We start from the raw sequence: 18,365 nt of genomic DNA on the forward strand, positions 1-18,365 counted from the left end.
ACTGATGATAATTGTCAAGCTGAAACCTTCTGGAACGCAGGTTGAAATCCTTCTTCCCGGCTCTGCCCCAGCCCGCTCAGAACTCTTGTGATTGGCATTCGTATGGAAATAACCGGGCCTGGAGGAAGCTAGGGACCCCCGGGCAGTGGGTAGAGTCAGCCGCGACCCGAGTCACCCGGGGAAAGGCCCAGGCCTGGCGGGGAGCGCGGGGGAACTTCGGAAAGTTGCCCTGGCAGGAAGGGCGACGCGGGGGAGGCCGGGCGGAAGGCTGGACGCTCGGGAGGCCGGTGTGCGGAGCCCCCATCGGGAGCTCGGTGGGGTGGGGGATTCCCAGGCCGGCTCCTTCTGGCTGCCCCTGGAGTTCAGAGGGCCCGGCCTGCTCCGAACGCCTACTCCCGGAGGCTCAGGTCCCGAACCTCTGCGCCTTCAAAGACTTAGCCAAGCCCGGAGGCCTAACCCCAGCTCTGCTCACTGGAGGGGCGTGCTCGGCACCTCTGCCAGCCAGCCAGCCGAGTGGAGGGCGTGCCCGCCCGCAGGTCGCTTTGTCCCCGCAGCGTTCCCAAGTCCCCGCGGCCGGGAGGGACAGCGGGCCCCCCCCCCCCCCCCCCCGGCTAGGGCGGCCCGGCCACTGGGTCCAAGTTTGGGCGGCCGGCTTCTGCGGGCCCCACTGGGCAGTGGAGTTCTTGGAGGGCACTGCGTGGCTGGTCTAGCCTCGGCTCCCCGAGGGTGGGAGGTGAGCTGCCCGTGGCCCGACCTTGTGACTGTCACACACCCTGGCACACTAGTCCTGCTGGGCGATGGGGACACGGCCCTGTGTGGGCTCCCGGCTGGGCAAGGATGCCCTGTGCCCAGTGTCCCTCTATGGAGGTCGTGGTTGGCTGCAGAAGGATAACATTCCCAGGAAGCAGCCACGGATTCCCTGAACTCTCGCAAATGAATAAACTTCAGGTCAGCCTGGGCGGTTAAGAATAAAGATTTTAACCATCAACTCAATTGAAACTTTTATCTAAGGAGGCCAAAAAGACAATGACGAGACGCCAACAAACTCCGAGTTGCACTATTCGCTGTATTAATTACAATGTGCTCAGACATAATAAACAGGAAGCCATTTATTTACAAATACAATTGCTCCAGACAGGCCGCATTCCATGTATGTAATTCATTAATGGAATTTGTATGTTTCCCTCCTTTTGGAAACAGATTTTTTTTTTTGCTTTGAAAAAATAGTTGGGGTGTGTGAAAGGAGAAGAAGAACAGTTAGTTTGCTTATTTTTTGAGGGAGAAAACTAGACACACACCCCCCATGGAGTTGTTAAATACTGCAAAACAATCTTTCTAAGTGGGAGAGGTTTTTTGAATTTTCAGAAAGAAGTGTGTTGATTGTTGGGAGGGTCGACAGTTGCCCAATGGAAATGTGCTGGGAATGTAAACCTAGCTGGTTTCTGTGTGCCCAAATGTGAACAAAACTTGAATTCAAGTAACAGAGCTGATCGAGAATACATGAACATTATATATGTAAAGCACCCTAACTTGCCATCAACTTAGAATGGTCTGGAATGTGTTGGTTAGGATTTCCGTTTGCGACAACCAAGGTCTGCATCCAGGTCAGATCTTCTAGCTATCAGAAGAGCCAGGTTTGCCTACCTGGAGCACTTGAGCCTGGCCGCACTTGGACTTGGGAAGTTCCATGATCTAAGTAAATCCTCTTCTCCTGGAAGCTGACAGAGAGGTTTTGCTTAGGGGAAGTTGGCCAGAGAAAACCAAGATCAAGTGGGAACTGTGGCCCAGTGAGAGGGGATGAGAAAAAAAACCCAAGTACACACCTGAGCTGTATCTGGGGCTTTGTAAGTCCCTCTTGCTGGACTTGCTTCCAAACGGGGAAAGAAGGATGACCACTGTTCATGTTTCGTCATTGTAGCTGCAAAGTAATGGAGTGTACACAGAGAGAGAAGCCAAAACATTTCTGAAATGTTTTTTAAAAAATAAAATTTAACAAGACAAGAGCTGCTTTGACAAAGTGCTTCCCAGGTGACACTCTTTAGTCCTGTCCTCCAGGATGGCCTCTCTGCAGTAGGTAAGGCCTGTGCGGTCAGCTGGAACTCTACACGCTGAAACAGAATGGATATTCATTACAAAGAGCTCTCGTTTGCCAGCACGGAAGTGAAAGGTGTCAAAACCTGCCAGCTCACACTACCCAAGTCAGATACTACAGGCCTGCAGTGTGAGGAGCAGCCTGGACCTGCCCAGGTAAGCTGCAGAGTAGGGAAGAGAACTTTCTATCTACATGCCCAAAGTTGAAAACTTACCTGCAGACTTGAAGATAAATCTGCTACATCAGATCAATCAAATCAGAATGTATAGTTATCACACACACACACACACACACACACACACACACCCCAAAACCAACAAAAATGAAAATAAAATGCTTACTAGGCTTAGTTTGAGAATCTTTGAGTTGCAATAGTAGAAAACCCATCCACAAACAAAATAACACTTATAAACCATATTTAGTGAAAGGTTTGGGAGGAGAAATCTTTCCAATTTAAACATTTCAGGCTTTCACCTTCTTCCAAGACCTATTGCCTAGCTGTGTCAGCTAGGATTTTGTGTGTTTGCTGCTAGGTATAAAACCTCAAGACTTTGCACTGACAAGGCTAGTGCTCTACCACTGGGCCACGTTCCCATTCATGCCTGGACTGCATTTTAACAGGAGAAGTTTGTAAGCCAGTGAGCCTCCAGTTCCACTGGTCTGGGGAAGTGGGGGTAGAGAAAACTGAAAGGCACCACCCCCCACCTGAATGGACTTTCTGGTGTTCAGGGAGGAGAGGGGCTTGGGTATCTACATATATACCCACCCCACCCAGCAGCTTTCTGGGCGTTCCTCCGCATATCAAAGAGAAGGCCTGCAGGTAAAAGGGTGGATGCCTGGAGAGGGACCAAAAGGGAGATGAGTTGTCTCACTTCTTTCTTCCCATCCCTTGAACTTGGGCTTCAAGGAGGAGAACAAAAGCCCCCAGGGAGGGGAGCCTTGACTGCCGTTAGCATCACCCTGCCAGAACACGAAGGGCTAGCTGATTTGGGGCAAAAGGATCATCTGAGGAATCCCCTGCCTCCGAGGGTGTTAGGTAACTCGCAGAACCCTCAGCTGGGAGAGGTGCGCGCTCTTGCGTTTCTCCAAATACAGGTAGAGAAGCCCAAGAAGAAGACAGGAAGACCAGTTCAATAGAAATACTGCAGGGAAGGGGGGGTGTCATGCCATGGGTAGACTGTTGTGCGTGGAAACAGTCCTGTTTCCAGTTCTGTGTGCCAGAGCATGCCTCAGAGGTCTGGCCTAAAGCTGAATCTCCCCCTAGGAGGCATCGCGCTTAATATGGGGACTTGGGATCTGAAGGCAAAGGTTCCCCAAGAATACTGCGACCTCATTGCCAGCAGAAGACAAATGGTACAGGCCTGTATCATATGCAACACCAACACTCTCTCTGTGTCAGAATCTGGGAGTCTAGGGAAGGCCTGGTCACTGCCTCCCAGCCCCCCCCCCCCCTCCCCAGTACCCACCCCTGTTAGCCCCACGTCCCATTTACTGCAAGCAGCATCGCAAGGTCACATTCAAAAAGCCTGATCTCTGGGCAAAGCCTGGCCCCGAGGGCCTTGGTGGTGAGAACAGTTTCTCTGCCCCGGGCCTGAAAGGGACATGGCAGGCAAGGGGGGCGGGAGGGGGGGACACGTTTCTGAAAGAGGGGAATTGGTGCAAGACGACTGATCCTGGGCAGATTCGCCCCCGTGTGTACTGTCCAGAAGACAGAGGACCGGAGCGGCCCAGCGTGGCTGCGGGTGAGGGCCCGCCCGCGGACAAAGCTGTAACAAAGGCTTCCAGCAAAAACTCCTAGCAAGGATCGCACACCTTGCAGGCGTCTCCCCAGCTCCCGGGAGGGAGAGGCGGTTGATTGCACACATACAGCCCGGCACGCACAGGCGGCTCCGCGTAGGTGCGGGGGTGGGGGCTGCCGGTGGGGCTGGCTCGGCCGCCAGGCCCTCGGGCTTCTTTCTCCTCCGGCTCCCGCAGGCCTCGGTGTTCTCGGGTAGGTGGCTGCGCCTGGCTCCGCAGGGCCCTGCTCCGGGCAAACTCTGCGGGCGGCTCACGGAGGCGGTGGCCTCGTTAGGCAACGCGCCTGGCCCCTGGTGGCCCCCAGAAGGTTGGAGGCAGAAATCAGGCCTTGAGAACCCCCCACCTCCCCCAAGCTGGGAGCCCCAGCCAGACCAAGAGAAAGGACGCTGGGGTAGGAGCACCCCTCCCGGACTGCCCCCTGTTTCCCTTCATCCGCTCCAAGGCTCCAACACCTCCAGGCCACTCTCTCCCTGCTGCCTCAGAACCTGGAAGGAACCCTAAGCCCCGGCCCAACCCTGGCCTCCAGCTGTGGGTCCCCGAGCCGGCTGGTGGGAATTGGCAGTTGAGCCCTTGGAGACCAAGAGGGTTGAAGTCTATGTAAGGGAGTGCTGGAAATAAAAAAGGAAGGGAGGGAAGGGAGGGGGGATGTGAAGGGAGGACGAGAAGGAGAAAAACATAAAAGGAAAGAAAGATAGATAAAGGGAGGGGGAAAGAGAAAAGAAGAAAGGAATAATCGAGAAAAGGAGAAGGAAGGAAGGAAAGAAGGCAGGAAGGCAGGCAGGCAGGAAGGAAGGAAGGAAGGAAGGAAGGAAGGAAGGAAGGAAGGAAGGAAGGAAGGAAGGACACTAAAGACCCTGTGTAGTGGGTAGCTCAGAGTCCAAGTTCAAGGTCAGGGGCAAGTACAGGGCCCAATCAGATAGAGATACCCCTCCTCTGGTGCCCAAGGATACATCTTGGGAGACCGTTTCATTGGGGTATGAAATACATTCTGTGATGGCCTCTCTAACAATCAAGTGCATGCCCAGTGGGGTCACTGCAGACCTCCTGTCTCCTCAGTGGACACCCACCAACCAATTGTCCCAGCCTCCTGAACTACTAGGAGTGAAGTTTTACAGCGGCTGCTTCAACCCTCAGGCCAGGCCTGCAGACGCCTCCTACCACCTCCCCACCTCCCTCCATCTCCGGCTGCCCAGGCGGAGCTGGGCCTCCTACCTCACAAATGGCCTCACCATGGGGCCTGCTAGAAATTCTACCCAGTCGCTCTCGCTTGGCAGAGATTTCAGGAGGTTGTGAGTGACACAAGCCCCAACCCTGGCTATATACAAGTGCAAATGAGATGCATTTTGGCTGATCAGTCCACTGTATTTTATGCAACTTAATGTGTCTATGTCTTGTCAATTCTTCTAGTCAGGAAGAATAGCAGAAAAAAAAATTAAAGATCTTGCGTATGTGGTTTCCAACTACAATTTCATACAAGAAGCTGGGTGAGGGAGGGGATGGGGAGACTTGCTGACATGAACATTATATCAACTCTCCTAAAATGCAAGCTTAAGCCACAAAGAAGCCTGAGAAAAAGAGATGGGGGAGGGGGTGGTTGCTGACAAGAGACAGCAATGAAATTTGGTGAGCTCTGGCTGGGAAAAGTTTAAAGGTGTAAAATTTCTTTTTAGGAAACAAACTCATTTACACTTACTTGGGTAGCTGGGGACAAATCAACCTCCTTCGCTTCCTTCCTGCCTTTCTTCTTCAAATCCTAAATAATATGTAAGCGTCCCCCTCGGGGAGTAGGAAGGATACACTAGGACTGGAAAGGTTTTCTGACACCTGGGAGACCCTATTAGGGAGAAAAATGTTTCCCTTGTATCTGACAACTTTCAAACAAATGACAAGTTGAGGGAAATTTGGCTTTCCCTACCTTCTACCACCAGATGTCTTGAGACTTGGGTGACAGGGACCCTCTGAGCCAAGGGGAGCAGTGGCTTGGTTTGGGGACCAAATAGCCTCTGGTACTCTTCATTTTTCCTGGACATTTGGGAAGCTCTCTGGTCTTTCCTCTAGCACAGAGCTCCTGATCTGCTAGGAGCACCAGATTGAAACTAGAAGGTCAGTAAACCTGGGCCAGCTCCACCTTCTACCCTTCCTCTCCTCACAAGGTCTGTTGTTTCAGACTTGGCAGCAGCTGACTAGGGAATGAGGACAATTGGTGTGTCTTTTTTCCCCTCCCGGTTCCCAAGCCCTGCCAACTCCACCCCCAGGCTTTGTGGGAGGCAGACCCTAAGCTGACCTGCCTTGCTGGAAGTTGGGGGGAACCCAGTCCTAGCCTCTTGCCCCCTGGAGCTTCTGGAGTTCTAGGGATTAACCGAGAATTTGTTCTTAAGGAGGGGCTTAGGGGCAGGAGGGAAGTGTTGCGGACTTAGGAAGCCCCCGGGTAAGACCTGCCTGTGGGGTCAGCAGCCCACATAGCCAGCTGTCTTAGATTTTCGTTCAGGACTCATCAGAGTCCTATGCAGGTTGCTTGCAGCTCAGGCCAGGCAAAAGCTTGTCCCTAAGGACCCGCTAACCCAAGCTCGTCCCATTCAAACAAGGCTTGGGGGATGATTTGCGTGTTACCTGTGGAGGGTTTCTTTCTTTCCAACAGTCTGGGCTGGCCTGAAGTTGGAGATGCCCCAGAAAAGAGCCATTAATTCTGACAAAATACAAATAAGAGCCAGGCTCCGTGACTCATGCTTTACTCCTAGAGACTCCCGAGGCTGAGGAAAGTCTATGACACTCTTATCTCTAGCCAGCAAAAAGCAAGAAGGGGAGCTGTGGTTCAAGTGCTAGAGTACCAGCTTTGAGAGAAAAAGCTAAAAGGCTAAGCATCAGTTACTGTGCCCTGAGTTCAAGCTTTCAGTACAGGTACACACATACACACACACACACACACACAGCTGCTGTGAACCAATCGAAACCTTTAGGGCTGCTAAGCATGTACCTTCCTCATCTCAAGCGACTCAGGTGTCTACAACGCAGCCTGGGAATCTCCACAACAGTGCACAAATACATCATGGTGGGCTTCGGTGCAGGAACTGAGGTACTGAGCAAAGACAGTTCCAAGGAAAACAGACTTGCAGTCCTATTGTCCCAAACACTTCTAGTGGTCCAGAAAGTCAGAAGGAAGCGACTGTGAGCAGAAGCAATCAATGTGGAGATGAACTCGTGGCTCCTTCAATAGTCCTGTTGCTCCCCTACCCTCCACCTCTTACCCTTCTTCCTGAAGACTCTACCACTGATCCTTCCATGTCTCCTCAACCTCCCATCCCAGAAGTGAGCCTGAACTTGAATTTGATCACAAGTGGTTGTCAGTAAAAAAGGCTGACAAGAAACCAATTACCTCCAACAAAAAGTAAACCACGCCACATTGAAGACTTTAAACCAGTCAAAATCTTCTTGATAGCTTTTCACTTTTTAAGTCACTCAGTTCTGATCTGCCAAGACCAAAATGAAAACTTAAATGCACACCCAAATCCCGTATTTCTCCTTTTCTCTTTGGTGCTGGCGCTGTTGTTCGAACTCCAAGGCCTGGACACTGCATCTTAGTTTTTTCATGCAAAGTTGGTACTCTACCTCCAGCTTTTTGGTGGCAAATAGGAGTGAAGAGTCTCCCAGACTTTCCTGCCTGCCTGGCTTTGAGCCCTGGTTCATACATCTCAGCCTCCTCAGTAGTTAGGATTATAGGTGTGAGCCACCAGGACTCGGCTTCTCCTTTTCTCAAAATCTTAGCATCTTTCATTCTTTCACCTACTAGTGCCCTGAGAGACATTTCCTCCATCTGAAGAGCTGGAACACTTACATGATTTCCAGAAAGAACCAAGTAACTGGAGAGGGGTTACACCCCCACCCTGCCCCAACTACACATTCAAACCAACTCTGTGGCAACCATCTCCATCAGTTACACTTTGCACAATTTGACAGAGCCTGAAATGAAGACTCCATTATTTAGAGGAAGTAGCAATAAACCCTACTGAAAGAAAGGAGTTCACCACTGAGGATGGACGGATACCTCCTGGCCAACTTCTTGTAAACCGTCTTGGCTCCTAAAACTCTTAGGTAGCAGAATTTTAAAACAGCTTGATTAACTTGACCAGCTTTGGAGTCCTCAACTACAATCATTAGTGATAGAGTTGTTAATGGTCATAATTGGTATCTAATTGCTCCATCTAATTGGTGCTTTATTAGTGACCCCATTGAGTTTTACAGGGAGGTACAGGTGGTCCAGAATTGGCAAAAGGAAACCAGCCATTTGCAGGCAACTTTTCCCAGCAGAAAGGAAAATACTTTTCCTATATTTGCCAGACATTTGTCTAACAAATCCCATCCCCACCCCCTGCTTTTTGTAAACTAAGAATAAATATTACAGATCTGGTTTTTAATTTCTCCTGATGAGATCATAAAGTACGTGTGTGTGTGATACATTGAGGATACATGAGCACTGTTCACACTGAAATCCGAAAAAGAAAGTCGGTGCAAAAGAAGAGAGAAGGGAACCGCTAGTGGGATCAACTAGACGAGCAAGTTCACTTTCTGCCTTCGCAGGAAGAGGGTTCGCGGTGGCGAGCGCGGGTTCCCTGGGGTTTTGCTGAGGAACCGGGCAAGGCCACCGGCCTGGGCTCTGGGGCTTTTGTGACCTCTTTGCTCTTGTCCACATCTCCCCACACACACACACACACACACACACACACACACACACACACACACACACCCCTTTGCTCCACTGATGTGGTCTCGGCCGGACTCCTCTCTATTCACAACCTTGGGCTGGCTTTCTCTCCAGGGTGGCCCGCACCCACAGAGCGAGCTCGCCCCGGCTCACCTCTCTCCCTGCCGGCTCCCGGGAGCTCTGGACTCGCCCGGCGCGCTGCTGGCCGTCCCCGCCCCGGCCGGGCCACCTTCCCCAGCACCGTTTACCAACGCCGTCCGCCAGCGCGGCGCGCGCTCGGCCCTCGGAGCTCCCGGCCCGCGGCTCACACCAGCCCGGCCGTGGGGGAAGGGCCGAGGGGCCCAAGAAATCCGGCCTCCCACGGGGACCGCAGCTTTCTTATGGAAATGAACCCCAAGGCCCGCTCCCTCCGACCCCGGGAACCCCGTGTCCAGCCCCCCTCCCCCCCACTTCCTCCCGCCACCGTCCGCCTCGTGGGTTCCCAGGTTCTAGCCCCGGTGGTGTGGGACGGGTGGGGCCCGGTGAGCTGTGCGCCCCGGCCGCAGCGCAGCGCGCGCGCGGCGACCGGGTCCGCGGCTCCCCCTTCTCCAGCGTGGGTAGCCGGTGCTCCCCCATGAAATATTCATAGCGATCTCCACTTTCTTAAAGGGGAACCCACCGCGCGGCAAAGTTCACAGTGAAGGGGCGCGCAGGGCAGGGCCAGGCTGGGGCGCGCGTCCCGGGGTGGGTGGTGGTGTGGAGACTCAGCCTTCGAAGGAGAGGACCGGGGGGCGCCATCGCCCTGCGCCCCTTCACTTTTCTTGGAGAGTGGCAAAAGAATAGAACAAGTGACTGTGTGGCACGGAGAGCGCTCGCGCCCGGGCCGGGTCGGTCACGGCGGGTGTGCAGATGCCCGGCGGCGTGGGCTTCTCCAGGCTGCCCAGGGGCCTTTGGTTTTGTTTTCCGGGGTTTGGAAGGCAGCAGGGGCGCGCGGGGGGGGGGGCGCCCCGCTGGAAACGCGCGCGCGGTGAGCGCCTTGCACCGCGCGCGGAACCGTTGCATTAGCGGGGTGACGAACGACCAGGGCCGAACCTGCACCCCGCCCCCCCCTCGTTCTCTTTCCAAAAGAAAAGAAACAGATCCGGGACAGGTGTGCAGGGCGGGGGCCCCCGAAGCGTCCGCACCCCGCTTCTCCACGCTGGCTCCCCCCGGGCACCCGTTTTTCCCCGCTCCCGGAGCGTGGCCCGGCCCCCCCCCCCCCCCCCGCAGCGAGCTGCCCCACGAACCGTCAAGGAAAGAAAGTTCTAGGAGGGCGGTGGGGAGTCCTCCCCCGGGAGCGCACCCCCGCCGGGGCCCCGGCCGACCCGGGACGGCGCTGCGCGTGGTGCCAGGCGACACCCGCGCCCCGCGCCCGGCCCGCGCACCCCCACTCCCCCCCCCCCCCCGCCCCACACCCCGAGCTCTTTTTGTTCCGGGCCAGCAGCTCTTTCACCGAGTGGTTAGAAAGTCTCGAGCGCCATCTAACGGGAGCAGCCGAAAGCGGACGCCGGGTGCAGGCGCCCGGGATGGGCGTGGTGGGTCCCCCTCTCCCCGAACCCCCGGGCCTGGCCACCTCCCGCCCGACTCCCCCTGCCCAACACACGCGCACACACGTGGGGGCCGTAGATCCCCCCCCTCGCGGCTCCCCTTCCCTGGGCCTAGGACCCTCCCCGGCTCGGCTCCCAGGCCTGGCCCCCCTTCCGTGTACCCCGGCCTTCGTGGGGGCCCTGGTGTCCGGCAAGCGCCACCGCTCCCCTCCGGGCCAGTCCCACAAAGCCCAAGCAGACGCACCTGCCTTAAAACAAACAACATCAGCCACGCAATTACATGGTCTGCAGATACAGAAGCTTCTAGAAGCAAAAGATTTTTTTTAAAAAAGGGGGGGTGCTAAGGAAGGAGGAATGGGAGATGTACCGTTGAGATGTGGTTCGGCAGCCCCCGCCTCGGGAGAGGGGAAACCTGTCTCCTGGGAGGAAGGAGCTCATTGGGGCTGTGCTGTCCTGAGAACTGGGAGCTGTTGGGAGGAGGTTGGCAGGGCTGGGGAGCTCAGGAGGGGATCCTTGGAGAAGGCAAAGGAAGCCAGAGCAGGACAGGAGGGGGATCAAGGGACAACGCACCCCCGGGAACATGGGGCTTCTGTGAGAGCCAGTCATCATGGAGGTCCACATTGGAGGCTTCCTGTTAAGTCAGGGGACCTTCTTGAAGCATAGCAGTTAACAGAAGTGTTGAGGCCCCTGATCAGAGACCTAGGAAACCCGCAGAGAAGGGAGGAGAGCCAGGCAGACCCACACAAGACTCCGTCCTCAGACTCCACATCTGCCAGGGTCCCCAGGTTGGCAGTGCGGGGGTCCTGTTTCCAGGCCTCAAATTAAAAGCCACAGGCAGGGAACTGCCAGGGAGCAGCCGCCGGCCAGGGTGGCTAGTGCTGACGGGGCTCTCAGGCAGGATAAAGGTAACCAGGGAGATTGCAATACCTGCTCCTCTTCTCCATGGATGTTGGAAGGCTAGAATAGGATGTCATAGGTTCAAACTATTCTGTGTGTGTGCGTGTGTGTGCGTGTGTGTGTGTGCTGATTCTGGGACTTGAACTTGGGGCCTTTTGACACTTTCTGCTCATGGCTAGCACTCTACCACTTGAGGCACAGCTCCACTTCTGGCTTTTGGGTGCTTAATTAGAGATAAGAGTTTTATGGACTTTCTTGTCTGGGTTGGCTTTGAACCGTGATCCTCAGATCTCAGCCTCCTGAGTAGCTAGGGTTATAGACCTAAGCTATCAGCGCTTGGATCCGTACAAACATTTTTTTTTTACTGTAGTAAAATATATGTATTTTTCTTTCACCTATCAATACATTCTTGAGTTAATTGAACTTTTTGTCTAATGTGAATAGTGATGCTATGGACACGAGTGTGCGGATAATTCCTTGCTTGCGATTCTTTTTGAATTATATACCCTGAAGCAGAATTGCTGAATCCTATCATTTTTATTAGATAGTCTACATTCTAATTCCATAAATACCGTGCCATCTTACATTCCCACCAATAGTGCACAAGGCTTCCCATTTCTCCATAGTCTTCCAAACACTTGCTATTTTAAAAATTACCCATCACAAGTGGCATGAAGTAGTATCTCCTTTCACTTTTGACACGTGTGTGCATGCGCGTGTATGTGAGTCAGACAGAAAGAGAGAAGAGAGAGAGAGAGAGAGAGAGAGAGAGAGAGAGAGAGAGTCCATCCTAAACTCAAGGCCTAGGTGCTGCCCCTGAGCTTTTTTTTCTCAAGGCTAGCACTCTACCACTGAATCCACAGCTCTGCTTCCGGCTCTTCAGTAGTTAATTCAAGATGAGAGCTCCACAGACTTTCCTACCCATGGTCAAACCATCATACTCAAATCTCACTCTCTTGAGTAGCTAGGATTACGGGCATAAACCACCAGTGCCTGGCTTTTTGTTTATGGTTGGCCTCAAACATATCTTTTTGTCTCTGCCTCTATTGCCGTGCTGGGATTATAGTCATGAGCCACAATGCTATGCTGGCCGGAAATACTGGTTTTGTTTCGTTGTGTTTTTGTACTGGCTCTGGGGCTTGAATTCAGGTTCCTCACTCTTGCTTTACTTTCATTCTCATGGTAGATGTTCTACCACTTATGCCACACCGCTAGTCCAGCATTCTGCTTATTAACTGGAGATGGCGTCTTACTGACTTCGAACTTGATACTTCAAGTTCCATCCTCCTGAGAAGTTAGGATTACAGATGTGAGCCACCAATGCCTAGCTATAGCATTATTTTAGAGTGCAAATCTATAAACATAATGAAGTAGCACCACCAATGCAAATTATCTGCCATGTTAACAAATGGGAAATATCCTGATTATTATTTGTAAGTCTCTGATCTCCATCTTTTGAATTCAGATCTAGACACAAGAAGAGGAGAAGTGACTGAGATGTTGGGGCAAACAGAATTAATATCTTTGATAATGATGGTCCCTCATTCTACCCAGAAGCCAGAAGATGATGGGGGTTATTACTGAGCTCTATTCCTTTCTTCATTTCTAGGAGGAGACCAGAAAGCCATCCTCTCTTAGGGGTGTGTGTGTGTGTGTGTGTGTGTGTGTGTGTGTGTGTGTGTGTGATAGGAGGGAGGGAGAGTTACTTGTCATCTTCCGGGATTCTTTGATTTATTCAAATTGAAATTGAAAGAGATAGCTCATGCCCCAGACATTGGCTGTGTGGGTGCCTGGTGGAAATCTTTGAAGTCCTTTCTCCTCGAAAAGGGCTAAGAAATCGCAGTCGTGGAAACTGCACAGAGGGTTTGCTGCTGGCACTGTGGAATTCCCTGCCACGCACGGCCTCTCCTTCCACCGCAGCTGCATTTACCGTTGCCTTATTTAGTATTTATGTGCAGTGTAGCCACAAAGTGCCCTATTATCTTTTTATTTTTCCTGTTTTTATGTTAGCCATTTCTTTTTACAGCCTGGGGAGACAGGTTCCTGTTTTTATTCTACACATGTGAAGGGAAGGCATCAAGAGTGGGCACAAAATGAGAAGCGAAAGGAGCCGTGGTGGCAGGGTGGTAGTTGCAAGGCTGGGGTTCAGAGCTGGGGTGCAGGGCTGGGGTGCAGGGCCGGGGTGGCAGGGCTCTGGCTGAAGTGCCCTCTCTGGAGCTGTACCTTGGCCAACTGAACCACACTGTTCTTTCATCTGACAGAATGGTTGGCACAGGATGAAGAAGAGAGAAACCAGAGTAGCTGGTCCTGGCAAAGACCTGGACCTCCTTTCTGCCGCTAAGCCAACTCTGCCACTTGGCATACCTCGCACGGAGAGCCTCCTTTGGGCAGGTGGCTGACGATTCAGCTCCTGGCATTGATCTGGCCCTTCCCATGGTTGTTATGTCTGCTCCTGAGAATCCACTGCCCACGAGGAGTCCTGTAACCTAAGACAAAAGAAGAACCCATGCCTGCAGTACAGAGAGAGAGAGAGAGAGAGAGAGAGAGAGAGACAGAGAAAGACAGAGACAGAGAAACAAAGAGACAAAGAGACAAAGACAGAGAGAGACAGAGACTGTCATTTCTGCTTCCCCATCAAAGCTATGTCCAGGAGAAAGAGAAGCTTCTAGACGTGCCGGAGCCTGGGGCCCTCTCAGCATTCCAAAAGTGCTCTAGAGTGCTCGCATCCAAGCCATTTGTTTCTAGGGAGATTCACGTTGGGTAGGAGCTTGCCTTTTCCGTTTGCAATGGCTTATTAAGTATAAGCATCTCTCGTCTCTGTTTACTGAGTGATTAGGTCTCCTTCCAACTGACCCTGCCTGGGGAGAGATAGCCAAAGTGGATCCTGAACACACAGCCAGCCTGCAAAATGTCCTTCCCATAAACCCAAGACACAGAAGAGACTCTGTGACTCCTTTTGGTGCCTTGTCACTAAAAGTGACAGTGATGTGTGCTACTGATACCCACACAGACACCAGTCCCAGTGCAGAGACCCAGTGGAGGCTGGCCCATACAGAGGCAAGCCAGCAATGTGTGCTGTGTGCTGGGAATGTGGCCTAGAGGATGGCCACAGTCTCTGGAGCCAATTGATACTGTTGACCTCTGTGTATATGTGTGTGTGTGTGTGTGTGTGTGTGTGTGTGTGTGTGTGTGTATTGATACTGGGACTCGACAGGTGATATCCCTGAGTTTTTTCACTCAAGGCTAGCACTCTACCACTTGAGCTACACTTCCACTTCCGACATTTTGATGATTAACGGGAGAAAAGAATCCCATTGACTTTCTTGTCCGGCCTGGCTTTTGAACCATGATCTTCCAGTTTCAGCCTCGTGAGTAGCTCGGAATACAGACATGAGCCACTAACACCCAGCCACATTGGCTCCTTTTTATCTTTTTCTTTTTCTTTTTTTGTGCTGGTACTGGGGCTTGAACTCATGGCCTCATGCTCTCACTGGACTTTTTTTAGTCAAAGTTGATGTTCTACCACTTGAGCCATACCTTTACTTCCAACTTTTTGCTGTTCAATTGGAAATAAGAGTCTAACAGACTTTTTCTGCCTGAGCTAAGTTTGAACCATGATTTTCAGATCTTAGCCTTCTGATCTTTGCCTTACAGGCATGAGCTACAAGCACGTGACTCATTGGCTTTTCTAAGCTGTACAGTTACCCTTCCCACAAAGGACTATCCTTCTCTCTTGGTAGGTAGAATGGACAATAAATCCCCTTCACCCACCTAATGCAGGCAGTGAATCTCTGGGAACTAGTTAGCAGGAAAGATTAACCAGGGACTGGCTAATTAGTAGTTCCCTGGATGAACCAGCTGGTTTCCAGTTGGTCTGCTTGGTAGAAGGAAGGCCTGGCTGTATTTCCTCAGCCAGATTCTGAAGGTCAGCATGGAAACAAAATTATGCCGTTGACCCAAACTTCAGACATCAAATTCAATTGTCGTGGTTGATCTGGAAATGAGAATGAATTATTTTCCACTAAGTGGATTGTTTCCCCCTGCCTCCACTTTGCTTATTCTAATATGGGAAGCTCAAGGAAGATCACTGACATTGTAAAAATAGCGCCTCTCTGCACAGATGGGGGTGGTATGGGCTAATGAAATAATTGTCTCCTGTTTTCTACCTCTTGCAAGTTCTCAATGGAAGGTTGAGTCTACATCATTCTTTGGTGGTCGGCCTGAACACCTGTTACTTAATGGTTAGAATTCTTACATTTTGTGCAAATCTGAGGTTACTTCATTCTTAGTGAAACACAGGCCTGCGGCAGGTCGTATATAGGAGCTGGCATCTTGCCCATGGGCAAAAGTATTTAACCCTCCAGGCACCCCATCTCCTGCTGAAAACTAAAGCTGTCAGAATTACTGAGTGGCACAGGGCAAAGGTAGATGGAATTAATCTCAAAATTCACTGCACGATGTCCTAAGATTTGTGTGTGTGTCAACATGGTGCTTGCACAGAACAACATACCACACACAGTACATGGAAGACACACACACAACACACAGCACACTCATACCCATGTGACCACGTAACATACCAAATTCAGCAGCAGCTACGTGCCAGTGGTCCACACCTACAGCCCTCGCTACTCAGGAGGCTGAGATCTGAGGATCCTGGTTCAAAATCAGCTTGGGGAGACAAACCCAAAAGACTTGTACCCTTAGTTAACTAGCAAAAGGCTGGAAGTACAGGTATGGCTTAAGTAGTAGGGCACCAGACTTATGAGAGAAAATTGAGGGACAGTGCCCAGGCTCTGAGTTTAAGCTCCAGTACCAACACACACACACACACACACACACACACACACACACACACACACACCACACACCACACACACAGAGCAACATACAATATATACTACACCCATGAAACATGCACAAAGCAATCACATACAGTACACCAAACCATTCACCGTCCAAAACTCACAGCACACAGAATATATATTACATACCCAGCACGCACAACATACTCAGACAACACAGACACATAGAACATTCATAATTACATGTAACATAGATATGTAAGGGCACAACACACGTGGAACATACAAACATACACACACATACAATGGCAGAGGCAGATGTGTATGTAGACAGAACAGAGGGATGAGTAAGCCCGTGTGGCATTTGCACTGGGCTCAGGCCACAGGCCCTTCTTTTATGAGTGTCCTGGAGGCCACAGCCTGGAAGGGACATAAACTAGCCCTGGGTGATAAGAGCTCTGCAGTCCTCTGAAAACAGTGCTCTTACTAGCGCATGGAAGAAATCAGAAAGTCGGTTTTCTCCTCTCCTCTCCTTCCTCTCCTTCCTTCCTTCCTCTCCTTCCTTCCTTCCTTCCTTCCTTCCTTCCTTCCTTCCTTCCTTCCTTCCTTCCTTCCTTCCTTCCTTCCTTCCTTCCTTCCTTCCTGCTCCTCCTTCCTCCTCCTCCTCCTCCTCCTCCTCCTCCTCCTCCTCCTCCTCCTCTTCCCCCCCACCTCTGCCTCCTCCTTCCTCCTCCTCTTTTTCCTCTCTCTTCCTCTTTCTTTTTCTGGCATAGGGCTTGAACTCAGGGCCTTAGCACTGTCCCTGAGCTTTTGTGCTCAATACTAGCACTCTACAACTTGAGCTCCAGCTTTTTGGTGTTTAACTGGAGTTAAGAGTCTCATGAACTGGGCTGGCTGGCTTTGAATCCTGATCCTCAGATCTCAGCCTACTGAGTAGCTAGGATTACAGGCGTGAGCCACCAGCACCTGGCGCTTTGGTTTTTTTTCTTCCTGGATTTCTGTTTACTTGTTTGATTGGTTGGTTGTCTTTTGAGGTTGATTGTTTTGGCTTTGTAGTCTGGGCTAGCCTCATAGTCCTCCTACTTCTGCCTCCTGAAGAACCGATTACAGTGTTCTTCATCACACCTGACCTCTTTGCCTAATTGGGGGGGAGGGTCGGGGGAAAGTATCTTTTTCACCTAGGCTAAGAGAAGTCATTAGTGTGAGTTCTCCCACACTTGGCCAGAACCTTTAAAGGCAGCTGCTGCTCTGTCTTCTGACAAGCAGAGGGGGGTCTCAGGGGCAGGGGCAAGGAGGCATTGGCTTGGCTGAAGTGGTCTCCTTCCCAGAGCACCATTCCCTGAGCAGAGAGGAACAGGACTGTGTCATTAGGAGCAAGCGTGGCCTGCACCCAGGGCATCATTTCCCAGCATCCCTTGGGGAACGAGGAAAGTAATTTAACGGAGACTTTTATACTCTGCATGTACATAAAACAACACATAGATCCATATATACACTAGAGCTCAAATCATCCTACAATTGAGAAACAAAAACAAGACTTCCAACTCCCTGTGTGGTTGTACAGGGTGGCTTTGAGCCAGTACCTTCCCTTCTCATCGAAGCACATGCAGTTCCTTGTGACATTAGTGTGATTTTTGGCAGAACTTGTTTTGGGAATGCTACCGTATAGTTTATTCCTCCTCCTTCCTGTAGTTTGGATTTACGTATCGGCACGTTTTATTTTCAGATTCACCCTCTCCCCACCCACCTCCATCCCCTACCACCTACACAGATTCAGGACCACCTGTTCTTTCCAGAGTCAGGAGGCTGGAAAGGATGGCTTGTGCCAGATTCTCCTTCATTCACACGCCATGGTGCCTTTTCCAATGAGACGGGAGAAACCTCTCCCTGGGCTCCTCTTCTGGGCTCTGTGCTTGGCTGAATGCCATTGTATAAGAGTTACTTGGCTTGCCAACTTGCGTGGAGGCCCTGAGAGACCTAGTGATCTAGCAAAAGACACTGTGGAAGCCCAGCGTTCTCCACCTACCTTCTGGTCCCAGGCCTGTGCTGTGTCCAGCCGGGGGTACCATATATCTGAGACTTCCTCCCTGGAAGTGTTCATAGAAGTCTTACTTTCTCAGGCTGTGCCATCTGATCGATATACTTTGATGGATTATATTCTCCATAACACTTTGATGGATTATAGTCTCCATAAAAGAAAAGAGGAGGCAGAACACAGAAGAGAAGGAAGCCCCTCTCTGTGCTTTTCTCCTCGTTTCTCCTCAATGGAACTCTGTAGGTGTTGCCTGCCAAGAACTCAGTGAGTGTTCAACTAAATGCCAAGAAACTGAAATCTATTGTTGGGCTGGGGTAGGGGGGCAGATAAATGGAGAGCGGAAGTGTGGACAAATGTAGTCATCTTATTCCATATTTATGGATTCAATGCCTGATGAAAATGGAAGCACAAAACTTGAGGAGATAGGTAGGGCTGGGAGAGAGGGGGAGAAAGATAGAAGAGGGTGACCTTGGTC

The 18,365-nt window shown here is 51.5% G+C and overlaps 1 long non-coding RNA gene across 1 annotated transcript; it reads right to left on the reverse strand.

The window, feature by feature from the left end:
* Nucleotides 1-1,096: 1,096 nt before the first annotated feature.
* Nucleotides 1,097-9,205, reverse strand: LOC125356125. Its single transcript, XR_007211823.1, has 2 exons — nt 8,742-9,205; nt 1,097-2,108 (listed from the first exon to the last, which is right to left on the reverse strand). It is a non-coding gene; the product is annotated as an uncharacterized LOC125356125 (long non-coding RNA).
* Between the last annotated feature and the right edge of the window lie 9,160 nt (nt 9,206-18,365).

Source organism: Perognathus longimembris, chromosome 8 (assembly GCF_023159225.1).
Source record: "Perognathus longimembris pacificus isolate PPM17 chromosome 8, ASM2315922v1, whole genome shotgun sequence".
NCBI classification, from domain to species: Eukaryota; Metazoa; Chordata; class Mammalia; order Rodentia; family Heteromyidae; genus Perognathus; species Perognathus longimembris.